Genomic DNA, 15,438 nt, shown 5'->3' with positions numbered 1-15,438 from the left:
CCTCACTCCTGCCCCCGGTCTCCGGCCAGAAGAGAGGTGCCGTGGCAACGCTCCTCCCGGTCAGGTAAGTATGCAAGTATGGCGCCGGAGAACGCGGTATGTGTTCAGTGTCTACGCATACCGCGATCTCCGGCGCCATACACCTCCTCTTACCTGTAACGGCTGGATGCATGATTCTGTCTGAAGCCAGACTGCGCGTCACGCATGCGCAGTCTATCGAGGCTTCAGACAGAGGGATGCATCCCCGGTTATATTATATATATATATATATATATATATATATATATACAGGGTGGTCCGAAAGTAGGTGGACAGAAAGTGTAATAAGGTTATGAAGGGGGAGATTTATCAAACATGGTGTAAAGTAAAACTGTCTCAGTTGCCCTTAGCAACCTATCAGATTCCACTTTTCATTCCTCACAGACTCTTTGAAAAAAAAGTCTATTTCCAACAAGTTGGGGCCCCTCCACATTATTCAAGAGTAATCCGCGAGTATCCTGATGAAACATTTCCTAATAAATGGATTGGCCAAAGAGGCCCACTTGATTGGCCGGTACGTTCACCAGACTTGACCCCAATGGATTTTTTCTTTTGGGGAGTACTCAAGGACAAAGTTTATAGTCGAAAACCAAAAAGTGTCAGTGACTTGAAAAATGACATAAGAGATGCACTTCAAGAAATTAATACCCAAAGAGACTTGTGCAAAAAAGTTTGTTGAAGCGCAAGAGGCGACTTCAAAGCTGTGCAAATTGTAATGGAAAACAGTTTGAGCCCCTGCATTGATAACATTTAAGGGCTTTTGTGTTATTGTTCAGAATAAAATGTAATTGTCAATGTTATGCTTGTGTTAGTAAATATAATTTTATATATAAATCAAAATAAATGTTATTATTTTCTGTCCACCTACTTTTGGACCACTATATATATATATATATATATATATATATATATATATATATATATATATATATATATAAAAATACACAAAGATACAAAGATGTAGATAAAAGAGGGAAAATAATATATGAAAACACACAATCAGGAATAGACATCATATTGTGAGAATTATGTACAACATATGTGTATAAAGTATAATGTCCACCAAGTAATACCCAAAGTATCATTATTAAATATAAAGGAGTATATATAGAGAGAGTCATGAGACAATATCATATAATATGTACTCAATATGGTACAGAGAATATGGGAATACCATGAGTATCAACAGAACAAAGTTATAAATTGTGCATAAATGTGCAAAACTAATGGTGGTAAAAAAGAGGGGAGGGAAGGGAAAGGGAAAAGGAAGAAAAAATGAAGATGTGACAAGTGAATGAAAACATGGAAACAATAATAAACAGAGAGTGCACGAATTGTGTGAATATTTTTTATTATTATTTCGTGACCAAGCCCATGTGGTGCAGATGTCGGATGCATCCAATGGCAACCAGAATCACAGCAACGTGAAAAACCACATATGTTACGTGAAAGTGTTACACTAGTGAGTAGTGATGAGCGAGCACGTTCGTTACTCGAGATTTATGAGAATGCTCGGGTGTTTTCCGAGCATCTTCAGTGTACTTGAATATCATGTTTGAGTCACTGTGTGTGCATGATTTGCGACTGTTTGACAGCTTTAACATATGTGAGGAATGCCTGTTTGTTAGGCTTTCCTCACATGTATTAAAGCTGTCAGTCGCAAATCATGCACACACAATAACTCAAACATAACACCTCAGCACGCTGAAGATACTGGGCGAGCACCCGAGCATGCTCACCGAAAGGGTTAACAAACCACGCTCGCCCATCACTACAAGTGAGACCAATCACAGGTAAAATAAATATAATAAATAACAATAGTATGAAGAGATAGTTAATGTCACAATACAAATGTATGTGTGCCCTTCACATACGAGTGAGCATAGACATGTGTTATATAGTAACATAGCTACTGACATCAGTATAATGGAAAATGTACAATAAAAAAATCAGAAAATTATAAGCCACAATGGGCAAGAGGAATCGAAAAAATAAAATAAAAAATATACAAGTGATAGGAATACTGACGTGTCAGTGTGACACAGGAAGTGCATCTTAAAGTGCCCTTTTTTTGCATCCAAAATCACAGATTTAAAGCAACAATAAACAAAGAGTAAAAGCCGATGAATAACAATAGTGAGTAAAATGTTTTATAAAAAATGCTTATAGCGGATGGAATCAATTAGTGGCACACCGCACAGGAAATAGACAGGTCCGAAAAAGAGAGAGCAGCAGGGCGGGATGCTGCTGAAAGGTGAGTACATATCCATAAAAAGGGAGACGCGTGGAGCGCTGGCCCGCAAGGACGATCAGGCACCCGGTCCCCGAGGGGGGCAGAAAAAGGGAGGGAGGGAAGGGAGAAGAAGATCCTCCAAGTGAGTGGTGGTCCAGCATCTGTCTCACAGTAGAGTGTACAAAAATACTGGATACCCTGCATGTAAATAAAAAAGTGAGAAGTTATAAACAGCATAAAACATAAGTAAAACCTAAACACAATAGCACATTACAAGAAAGGGACAAAACTGAGGACCTCGTTGAGGCCTTTGGGGCATATGCAATCAATTTTCATAATCCACCAACGGTCTTTCTCCAATCCCCCCCCCAGTCAATTAATATCCGGTCAATACCCCGAATTTGGAGGAGGCTAGCATCACACCCATGTTTTAACTTGAAATGCCTTGGGATAGGCTTCAATACAGTATCGGCAAGAGATTCTGATGCATTCTTAATATCTTGCACGTGCTCCCTCACACGCACTCTCAGTTGGCGAAAAGTAAGACCCACATAGATGAGGCCACATGGACACAAGGCGTGGTTGATTACGCCTTCTGTATTGCAAGATGTATGCTGTGTGATTTGAAACTCCTTATGACCATCACTTGATGGGAAGGATGTACACCGCACCAGATTTACACAGGCCGCACAGTTCTTGCATGGATATAAGCCCCATCTGGGGCCTTTTGAGCTGAAGGCTTTCTCTGGTCCCGGATCTTTATGGTAACTATGTACCAGCAAGTCCCTCAGGTTCATCGCCCTTCTATAGGTGGTGGAAGGGACTGGTGTAGTACATTTGGAAAGGACTAGGTCTTGCTTCAAAATGGGCCAATATTTCCCCAATGCATTCCTAACATCTATCACAGTAATTGAAAAGCCAGAGATGGTAATAAATCCTCTCTACCTTCTCTATAGGGAGTCCGACTGTGACTGCCGGTAGGCTCGGGGCTGAGGTAACTGCACAATCTGGTGCAGGTGTTATACAATGTAGTGTTGTTTTAGAACAGACCTGCACAACAAACAGCTCATGTACCGCATGCAGCCCACCAAAGTTTTGCTGCAGCCCATGGAGCCGTCCAGGATATGGAGCTCCCATCTTCTTATATTCAAATGTTTCAGACGCAAACATATTTGAACACTGTCATCGGGACTAGGGTAAAACAGCGCTCGTCAGTCCCAGCCTCGACATGCTGCTGCTCGGCACGCTGCTGACGTCATCACACTATTGTCGGCACCCAAACACCTCAGAGGAGAAGAGATGGCACAGCCAATAGTAAGTCAAGGAGCCAAAGATTAAATTAATTATATCATTGTGGATGAGGAAGGAAGGGGCTAATGTTACAGTGAGGGCACATAATGAGGGTGACAATTGTCAAAGGGGGCACAATTGTGGTGGGGGGTCCTTCATTCAATCGGGCAATGTACAGGGGAATATTTTGGAGAGGGACAGTATGTGGGCATACAGTGGGTACAGAAAGTATTCAGACCCCTTTAAATTTTTCACTCTTTGTTTCATTGCAGCCATTTGGTAAATTCTAAAAAGTTCATTTTTTTTCTCATTAACGTACACTCTGCATCCCATCTTGACTGAAAAAAAACAGAAATGTAGAAATTTTTGCAAATTTATTAAAAAAAAACCCTGAAATATCACATGGTCATAAGAATTCAGACCCTTGGCTCAGTATTGAGTAGAAGCACCCTTTCTATTTCAAGTGTTTATTTCTGTTAATGTTGATGACTATGGCTTACAGCCAATGAAAACACAAAAGTCATTGTCTCAGTAAATTAGAATAATTAACAAAAAACACCTCCAAAGGCTTCCTAAGCATTTAAAAAGTCCCTTAGTCTGTTTCAGTAGGCTCCACAATCATGGGGAAGACTTCTGACTTGACAGATGTCCAGAAGGCAGTCATTGACACACCCCACAAGGTCCCAGAGTTCCAATTTTCATTTGAAAATCAAGGTCCCAGAGTCTGGAGGAAGAGTGGAGAGGCCACAATCCAAGCTGCTTGAGGTCTAGTGTGAAGTTTCCACAATCAGTGATGGTTTGGGGAGTCATGTCATCTGCTGGTGTAGGTCCATTGTGTTTTTTCCAGGCCAAAGTCAGCGCAGCCGTCTACCAGGAAATTTTAGAGCACTTCATGCTTCCCTCTGCTAACAAGCTTTTTGGAGATGGAAATTTCATTCTCCAGCAGGACTTGGCACCTGTCCACACTGCCAAAAGTACCAATACCTGGTTTAAAACCAACAGAATCACTGTGCTTGATTGGCCAGTAAACTCGCCTGACCTTAACCCCATAGAGAATCTATTGGGTATTGTCTAGAGGAAGATGAGAGACACCAGACCCAACAATGCAGACGAGCTGAAGGCTGCTATCAAAGCAACCTGGGCTTTCATAACACCTCAGCAGTGCCACAGGCTGATCGCCTCCATGCCACATTGCCGCATTGATGCAGTAATTGATGCACGAGGAGCCCGACCAAGTATTGAGTGCATTTACTGAACATACATTTCAGTAGGCCAACATTTCAGATTTTAAAAACATTTTTCAAGCTGTTGTTATAAAGTATTCTAATTTACTGAGATAATGACGCTTGTGTTTTCATTGGCTGTTAGCCATAATCATCTACATTAACAGAAATAAACACTTGAAATAGATCACTCTGCTTGTAATGACTCTATATAATATGTGAGTTTCACTTTTTGTATTGAATAACTGAAATAAATAAACTTTTTGATAATATTCTAATTTAGTGAGATGCATGTGTATGTAGCCTCTATTTCTTTAGTGTGGTAAGTACCATTTTGAGGGTATGTACCATTATTATTCATTGTAGCAAAATGGGAAACAGAAAATCCACTACTGTTGTTGCAGATTCATGGTTTTGCATAGCATTTGCTCTCCTGCACTGATTATGGGGGCAGAAACCTCAGGGTGAAGATCTTTTATCTTGCACCATTTATACTCAAAAAACACATTTCCAACAAATGCATATAAAATTCCCCTCCTTGCTATTTTTTTTTCTTAAAGATTACAAATAGTTTATTAAATAGTAATATGTTGCAATAATCTCATTTATTTTAATGCAGTTATAGTACTTCACATATAACATTTATTTATATTCTCTCATATACAATAAATATCCATACGCTTCAATCATCTGTTTAAGAAAAACAAAATGGAACAAATATTAACCCTTCCATATTATTCCATCATCCCTCCTCCCTTGAATCAAAACAAACCCCACCTGCACCCCCAAACTGAAGGGGAGGATACAAGGAAAACCCTTCACCCCATAACTAGCATTGCTCTACACCTGTCCATTCTTCCCAGATATGCTCATAAACAGTTGTCTGATTTTTATTATCGTAGACCACTTTCTCTTTTTTCGCTTATCAATTAATTTAATTCAGGTTGTTCTTTTACCTTCCATTTCCTCATAACTGCAAACAGAGTTTGAGACAAAATACGTATTAATAAGATCTTATTACTACTTCTTTTAAGACTCAAATATCTACATCTAATAAAGAATTTTTAGGGTCATTTTATAAATGCACTTAAACATTATTTAATACACTATTGAATTACCATACAATATCTTACTATTTGTTTTCTTAAATTCTGTGTCAGTGGCTAATCTAAGGGTTTTTGAGATGTAAATAGAGAGATATTCTCCCTTACAATTGATTATGGAAGATTCATTTATTTAAGGCAGGTTAGTTGGAGGGTGGGTGGATGTCTGGTTGAGGAGTTCTCTAAGAACTCGTTCACACTGCTGTATGACATAGTAGAGTGCTCTCTGATGTTTTATCAGACAGCACTCAGCCCAATATTATACTATGGGGCAGTGCAGATCTGAAATGTTTTTGCTCATGACGATTCGGCATGGGAAAACAATTGCAGCACGCTGAGAGTGGCTCAGCAAATCGGATCACATGCACCCATACAAGTCTATGGGTGCGTGTAAAACCTTGGCCCAGACTTGGATTTCATCCCAGTGCAGTTTGATTTATGCAGACACAGACGATGGAAAAGTTGGAGAAACGAAGTTCTCCATCTTCTCCGCACCTGTAATATGATTGTCTCAAACAAGAGAAACGGATCCCAGTAAACTGACACTCGGCTCAAACTCTGGTCAGAGCTTGAGCCTAGTGTCATTAGCATAAATGATCCAATTCTCTCACATGAGAGAATCAACACTTGTGTGACCCGGCCTAACGTGTAGTTGGGGAGCTAAGAGTGGGAGATGGTTTGAAGGGGTGAAGTGGAAGGTGGAGTGGGGGAGGTATCAGAAGAGGAGGGATATTTTAACTTAATTATTATTTTAATATGGTGAAAGTTATCTAATTTAATGTTAGAAGGGTTTAAGATAAGTTGAAATGGTATTTCTCTGCTTGGATGAGAAGAGATCTGATGTCTCTGATATGTCTTCAAAAGACACATTCAGATAGTGATTCAAGAAAGTAGCTAAAAGTGGGTTGTCAAGTACATGTATATCATGCTGTACATAATATCTACTCACGAGGGTCTTTATCCTTGTTCAAAGGGGTGTAAATATAAGTATGTATTACACAGGGTAGAAGTAAGATATATATATATATAAATATATATATATATATATATATATATATATATATATATATAAACTGTTGAAATGTAAAATTAACAACATAAGGTTAGAAATTGCAAACACCTGTATTCCTCTCCCATATAAATCTGAGCTTCACTATGAAGAAAGTGAAAACTTGCAATATCCGATTTTGATTGTAGGAGATTTTAATACTGTAATTGACTTTACCTGTAATAGAAAATCATGTAGACGTGCGTCAAAGTCTAGTGATACAACATCTTTTCCAATCCTCTGGAAGAATTTTTTGGGGAAGAGGCTTATTAATCCCAAGGATTATCAGGATTCATGTTACTCTAAGACTTAGCAATCCTGATTCCCTATTGATATGGTTTTTGGCAATGGAGAAATTTTGTATAAACTCCTTTAAGGGGGTTGATACTCACTCAGCAGCTTTTACGGGGATCTCCCTGGGCAACCCAGGCTTGCACCGACTTTGGAAGGGAGTGGATGAACCTGTCCATGATGACCTTTTCCACCATCTGTACTGGGGAGGAAGATTGAGGTTACAACCACTTTGAACCAAGTGTAGGAGGTCGAACATTTGGGACCTGGGAGGTTTGTCACTGCAATAGGCCCAGTGGTGCACCCGTTGCACCCTAACAGTCAGAGTCACTCCCAAGCGCGCCAAAATTTCTGTTTTTAATTTGGCGCACTCCTTTGCGTCCTGCAGGGCCAAACAAGTCATAATGGGCTTTCTGAGGCTGGCCCATTAAATATGGCACCAGCACCTCCGCCCACTGCTCTGGAGGCAATCTCTCCCGCTCCGCCACCCTCCCAAAGAACGTTAGGACCTCGACGTCATCACCCGGAGTAATCTTTTGCAATGCTCTTCTTACCGTCTTCCTGACGTGTGAATCATTACCTGGAGTTGAGGGAGGGACGGCCTCTCTGCTGCGAACTTTCCCCGCTAGAAGTTCCATCTGCCGTTGTTGCTGCTGAATCTGCTGCATCAGAAGTTTATTAGTCTCTTGCTGCATCTGTTGCTGCTCCCGGTGCTGCTGTTGCAGGCTTTGCTGGCTCTGCAAGTGCTGCCGGTGCTGCTGTTGTTGGCTTTGCAGCAGGTGTTTGAGTGGCTCTTTCATGGTGCCGGACATCTCTGGCTGGCTGGCGGCCTTTACCCAGGACATCCATCGATCTCTGTGGCAGGTACACGTTTTCCTGGAATCTTGCCCACATTCTCCACTAATTGTAACTGGGTTGGTACTCACTCAGCCACTTTTAAGATAGTCACAGGAGTCAGTTTCTTTAAAAATGTCCAAGGTGGGTTTATTCGGACTTCATAAACTGCACTCTCCAGGTAAATTAAACATTTTCTCGGTAATTATTTTGATTCTAGGCTACATATATACCGGGACACGAGGATATGTACTTTAAATGCCCCTGATGAAGCCACCGTGTGTGGCGACACGCACTGGGCACTGAGGTCCCATTTGCACCTTCCCATTTACAGGCTGATTTGATTGAGTATTTGCTTTCTATGATCATATTGTTTAATTGGCTCTACTATTATTTTTTGCTGGGGCAGCACGGGTGGCCACAATTGAGTGTATGTGATGGAGTGGTTATGGAGTAGTCATCTCCAGTGTGAGGTGAAAGGGTCTATTGGCAATCGCCAGTTTACAATTATACTGTTCTATAGACCTATTACCCTGTATACAGGGACACCATATTGATTTTCACACAGATACCTGTTGTTGCACTTTATATACATATTGTTTTTTGTGTATTCTCTATTTATATAGAATACTTTGGGCTTGTGCAATATTGACCATCATAGATATTCTATACAGCCTGTTAGAGTTCATCTATTTGACTGCACTTTATTGTATTTTCTGTCATTATAATATGGGAAGGTCTCTAAAGTAGTGGGTTCCTCAAGCAGTGGATTCCTCCACTATTTTTAATGGTGTTTTAAAATAATTTTTTTTGTGCGTATTCTTATATATGTGTCAGGAGATACTGTAATAAATTGATGTAATTTATATTCAAATATTCCGTGATTATTTCTTCAGGTGATCACCGCTTAGGTGCATGTCTTCTTTTCTTTTTGAAATTCGTATGATGTTGTATGACATGTGGCAGGTAGATCCCAGTTATTAGATGGTGCCCTCCTAAAGTAGTAGGTGCATGGGGTTATGTCCCAGCTTTTTGTCCTTTTTATGGGCACAAGACATGGATTTCCTAATCCAAGCTGCTCTTTGCCCTACTTATTGACCATATATAAGGCTATGTGCCCACGATGCAGAAATGCTCAGGATTTTTTCCTGAGCGTTTCTGCATCTCCCTGGCAGAAAAAAACGCATGCGGATTGTACATGTGGATTGTACATGCGGATTGTACATGTGGATTGTACATGCGGATTGTACATGCGTTTTCCTGCCAGGGACATGCGGAAATGGAGCTTTATTCACTGACATTTCCGCATGCGGATTGACAAGCGCTTTCCAAGCGATTAGCATCACTTGGAAAGTGCTTGTGACAACTAGGTCACACTATATAAATTCATGCAAATTGCATGGATTTATATAGTGTGACCCGAGAGAGTGGTAAAAATAAAAAAATAAATGTATACTTACCCTCCGATGGCCCCCGGTGTCCTGCTTTACACTCCGTTCTCCCTTGCCGGCAACAGTGAATTGAAAGACCTGCCGACGTCAGCATCGCGTGACCCGTCACATGACTCTGACGTCAGCGCAGGTCCTTCAATTCATTGCAAAGTGCCGGGAAGCAAGTAGGAGCGCAGCGCGGGCCGACAGAAGGTAAGTAGACAGTTATTTTTTATTTTATTCTTTTTTTACAGATTTTTTAATGGTACCTGGGTGTGGAGGAGACTCTCCTCTCATCTACACCCGGGTACCATCCGTACATTGGAACGCGTGGATTACGCATCTACATATACAGTGATGCGTAATCCATGTGATCTAAAGCAAGTCAATGGCGGCGAAGACGCAGCACTTCTGCAAAATAATTGGTAGCACTGCGTTTTTTTCCGCAGCGGAAATTTTCGCAGCATGTGCACAGCACATGCGGATTATCATTGGGGAACATTGCTGCCCTTCTACCATGCGTTTTTAATGCGTTTCAGCAGCTATAAAAACGCTGCGGAAACGCATTAAAAACGCATTGTGGGCACACAGCCTAAGGTTGTAAAGGAATAAGGGGTTCTCAGTTTTGGACTCAGGAGGAAATATTAGCGATGTACACAGGTGATTTGTTATTATTTTAATAAATGTAAAGGAAGATCTAAGGACAGATATTACATTGGTGAATGGATTTGGTATTTTTTCTGGATTGAAGATTAATTGGAATAAGTCAGATATCATTATTGGACAAGAATTTCCAAATTACAGATGGTGATATACTTATTATCCAAGAGGGCAACAGTTTGAAATATTTGGCATTAAATATATCACATAAGATGGTGGACTATATAGAAGTGAATGTCATACCGGTGTTGAGTCGTTTTAGCAGAATGGCAAAAATATGGAGGAACAAGGAAGAATCAATCTGATTAAAATGTATTTGTTTTTTTATGTATATTTAATAAATTCCCCTCTTTGCAACTTAGTGACTGAGTATAGGAAAAAATGTATATTAAAGCAACCTTATACCCTGAGACTGAAAAGTTACTACACTTTGTAAATATACAGTCATCCTTCCTGACGCCCTTCTTTTGCCTCCCGCTACCTCCATTGCTTAGATCTGTGTTCTGTTCCTACTACCTCCAAGATGGCCACCAGTTTGGTAAGTCTAAACCACATCTTCCCTGTCTTTTCTGTGCTGTGGGATGGGAAAGGAAAGGCAGGAGAGGTGAGGTTTAGATTTACCAGTGTACTCCATGCTGCTATGACCGTCATCTTGGAAGCAGGAGGAAAGGAACGCCTATCCCAGCAGAGGAGGCATCGGGGAGCTAATGGAGGGCTTCAGGTAGAGTGCCTATACATGCGAAACGTATACCCACTTCTCAGTCCCAGGGGAAGGGGCCCTTTAACACTGTTGCAGGACAATATTAGCGTTGAGCTGTAATTGTTTTCTAAGGCAGTACACTTAATATAGGACAATCACTGTGCTACCAGTATTATTCCGCACATAAATGATACTGATTCTCCATTTTGTAATAACATAATTAACCCTTTGTGCTAAACTGAATAGTAAATTATAGTCTGTTTTTCAATTAACAGCATAAAGCAATATGTTTACAAAGATGAATACTCCAATGCTGACCAAAACTGAATTCTCTGCTAAGGTTACAAAATAACCAACACTTTATACATGGACAGTAAATTCTTTTTCTAATTTCTCGTCTTATTTCTGTTTGCCATTTTAGGAGACAGTGGTGTGCGGCCATCTCTCCCCGGCAGCACAATCTCTGACAACATCAAGAGACTAGATTTTCATCAAGTGCTTGGCCGGGGGAGTTTTGGAAAGGTAAGAACCTATAACATTACGAGCCCAGATTGTATATTGTTTGCTATACAATATAAGATCATGAATGAAGTAGAGAATAACACTGTTAATAACCATCTTAGATCCCCAAATTCAGGTGTTTCTGACAAAGGCAGATGCAGGGCGGTTTCCAAATGTGTTGCTACCTATATATGTGTAATAGTGTTTTCTGATAGTCTACAGTGGGTTAAAGTATTTTTCTGGTGCCTCTAACTTCTGCACTAGGAAGTTGCAGGTGCTGCTGTTTTCCCCACATGCCTGCACCTTGGAATCTTGGATGGCCAGCAGATAACAACATCTATTTTTCAATACAGGTGCACGATCCTGTTGGCTGTGCAAGTGTGGGCCAGACACCTGTATAGACAACATCATGCAGAAGTGACAGCTGCCGTAGAAACTCTACATGCAAATATGTGACCAGAGCACTTTCATCCACCTTTATCCATGCTAGCTGTGTCACCCACATAGAATGTGGAAGAATGTGCTCTGGTCAGATGAGACCAATAATTTAAATTTTTTGCTAAATGAAAAACACTAAGTGTGGAGGAAAACTAACACTGCAGATCACCCTGAAAACACCATCCCCACCGTCAAACATGGTGGTGGAATCATCATGCTGTGGGGATGCTTTTCTTTAACAGGGACGCTCGTCAGAGTTGATTAGAAGATGGATGGAGCTAAATACAAGACAATCTTGTAGGAAAAACCTGTTAGAGGCTGGAAAAACTTGAAACAGAGATGAAGGTTCACCTTCCCGCAGGACAACGACTCTAAACATACTTCCAGAGCTACAATAAGATGGTTTAAATAAAAACATACTCGTGTGTTTATATAGCCCAGTTAAAGTCCAGACATAAATCTCATTGAGAATTTGTGGCAAGGCTTAAAAATTGTTGTTCACAAACGCTCTCTATCCAATCTCACAGCTAGTTTGCAAAGAAGAGTGGGCAAAGATTTCAACCTATAGTGCAAAGCTGGTAGAAAAATACCTTGCAGCAGTAATTGCAGCAAAAGGTGGTCCTACAAAGTGTTGACTCAGAGGGGCTGAATACAAATGCACGTCACAATTTTCAGATTTACATTTTTAAAATATTCAGAAAAACATGTATCATTTCCTTTACACTTCACAAATACTTGTACTCTGTGTTGGTATATCACATAAAATTCCAATAAAATACATTTAAGTTTTTGCATGTAACTTGAAAAAATGTGGAAAAGTTCACAGGATGTGAATACTTTTTCAAGGCACTACATTGTACATCTGCATGTACGTAGCTACATAAGTATGAGTAAATATATGTGTGTGTACTGAGAATGACATTTATTAAAGATATTGTCCACAGTTAAAAAGTAATAATTCAAAAAATTCCGTGTCAGCAGTGGTGACGTCTCATACATTCTCCTGATTGCTAACCAATGACTCGTCTCAATGGTTTTGTCCAATAAATAGAGACATCCTCAATGAGACCAGTGATTGTCTGCAGCAAGGTAAACAAGTGCAGGTTTGGACTACTGTGCCAGGCTCTGGAATAGCAAAGGATTTATCAGGGTAGTATCGTTTTATTTTTTTAATCATACTACTCCCTGAAGTTAGGACAAAAATGGAATTGAGGACAAGCCTCCTAATACTATTACAGACAACTCTCTGATTTTTTAGGACATTCCTGGGAAAAGGAGAGAGCTCCTTGATTACCAGAGAAGCCAGCAAATATCCCAAAGCATACTCTTCACAATATATTCACCTCTCGTGTTTTCTGCAATTCTTATAAGGCTGGGTGCCCACGTAGCGTTTTTCAAGCGTTTATGATGCGGAATTTCCGCAGCGGAAACGCTTGTGAAACACTAGGTAATCCGCACCCCATGGTCCCCAAGGGGATTCCGCATGTTCTATGCACATGCTGCGCATTTTTCCGCAGCGTTTATGCTGCGTGCAAAAATCCGCAGCATGTCATTTAATTTTGCGGAAGCGCAGCGGAAGCCCCGCTATTGACTTGCATTGAGACGCATAGAAACCGCGACTGTACATTTCTACAAGTGAATTCTATGCGTCTCTATGTACGGATGGTACCCAGTTCAGGAGGAGAGAAGACTCTCATCCAGACCTGGGTACCATTGTTCCTGTAAAAAAAAGAATAAAATAATAAATAAAGTTAATACTCACCTTTCCGAAGGCTTCTCTGCATGCCGGCATCGCTGAAGGACCTTCGGTGACGTCACAGTCATGTGACCGCAGGCCCTTCACCGCTCTGTCTCGCGATATGCCGGCAGCCGGGAACCAGACAGGAAGGAGCGCTGCAGCCACGCCGGGGCATCGGGGGTGAGTATAGCTTTATTTTATTTTATTTTTACGTTTCACACTGTATAAATCCATGCTGTTTGCATGGATTTATACAGTGTGACCTAGTTGTCAAGCACTTTCCAAGTGATGCTATCGCCTGGAAAGCGCTTGTCAATCTGCATGCGGAAACGCATGTGAATCCGCATGTGGATCCGCATGTATTCTGCAGGAAAAAAGCATGCACAATCTGCATGTACAATCTGCATGCGTTTTTTCTGCCAGGGAGATGCAGAAATGCTGCAGAAATTTTCTGCTTCATTTCTGCATCGTGGGCACATAGCCTAACTCCTGGCATCACTGCAACATAAAACCTGACACCAGAGGTGCTGTGGAGTGAAAAGGAGTTTAGGATCAGGACAAAGTGTCTGCAAATGTAGTCTCAGGTCTGTGCTGCAGATTAAGGTGCATTCACACTGCGCAGTTATCGGAAACCAGTAGAAACAGGCTGACGTTCGCCCGACAAACAAGCAAAGTGGTCTTTCATAGGGTAAAATGATCTTTTGTTTTGCTTAAATCTTTATCGATCTTGAAATAACCTATACAAAAAACTATGAGCAATAGCCAAGGTAGCATAAAAGGTATATATTTTATTAGTACAATTTAGACACATGATAAAATCTGATGAAAAAAGAGAAAATCAGATAAGGCTAAAAACACAGGCAAACCCCATGGTGCATAACAAAAGAATATGCAGCAATATTAAGTAATGTATACATAATAGGCTATTAGAAAAAGGTATGTTGGGTGAAAATAAATCCTACACACATATAAAGTGTAATAGACGCCAAATGTGATAAAGTATATATGCTGCACAAAATAACCCTAGTATAGATAGGCATACATTTGCAGCATGGTCTTTGATGCCAGCATCTATGTACAGCTGAGCTCTGCACCCCAACACAGTCTGTTTATATTGATTCTCATCTCAGCTTTTCATGGCTGACACAGGAATAATGCCGACCAGCTCTGGAGTTGTAGTTATTCCTGTCTCAATCATGCATGGCTAAGACTGAAGTAATCCTTTAACCTCCTAGCTTTAATGGGTAATTCTAGTGGGGTTATTTCCTAGTGCCCATGTTTATAGCTATTAGATCTCCTGTATGTAAGCTAGTAAGAAACTGTAGAAATATAAAATAATTATTAAAGAAATAGCAATGGTGTCACTTTCCTGCTCCCCTCCACACTTATTTCAATGAGTTGTTCGGCCTTAGGGTACAAGTCTGCAGTAACTATGTGACTACAGACTTGTGAGTCCTCACAGTGTGCAGTGTGTGTGCTGTTGAGGTTCTCCAGTGCCGGTGCCAGGAATGGGCAGGAGCATAACTGCAGGTATGCAATTTGCATACATGTGGTCATGTGCCCACGAGACATGTGCAGCTGTCCATGTCGCCCTGGCACTTTACAGAAAAATTGTGTGCCAGTTCAAATGTGCTGTTGCGTGTAGGGTGCGTTACACTCACTTGTAGGCCACAGGCCCCAGCTGTCTCCAGGTCTTCAACTTAAGGAGCTGCCGCACATAGATTAGGGAACACTCAGTTCGTTTCAACACACAGAAGTTTACTCGACAGTTCAATTGCATCAGATTGTAATACACAGTATCGGGCACAACATTCTCCATTTCTTATTTCCATAGTACAGAACATTTTCAGCATTTATTTACGTTCTAACTGGACTATCCCTACGTTCACTGATCCTGTCAGCCCCAGGAT

This window comes from Phyllobates terribilis, unplaced genomic scaffold, assembly GCF_046119375.1.
Source record: "Phyllobates terribilis strain yellow unplaced genomic scaffold, ASM4611937v1 Scaffold_61__1_contigs__length_8056638, whole genome shotgun sequence".
Classification (NCBI taxonomy): Eukaryota; Metazoa; Chordata; class Amphibia; order Anura; family Dendrobatidae; genus Phyllobates; species Phyllobates terribilis.
This window is presented reverse-complemented; position numbering follows the sequence as displayed.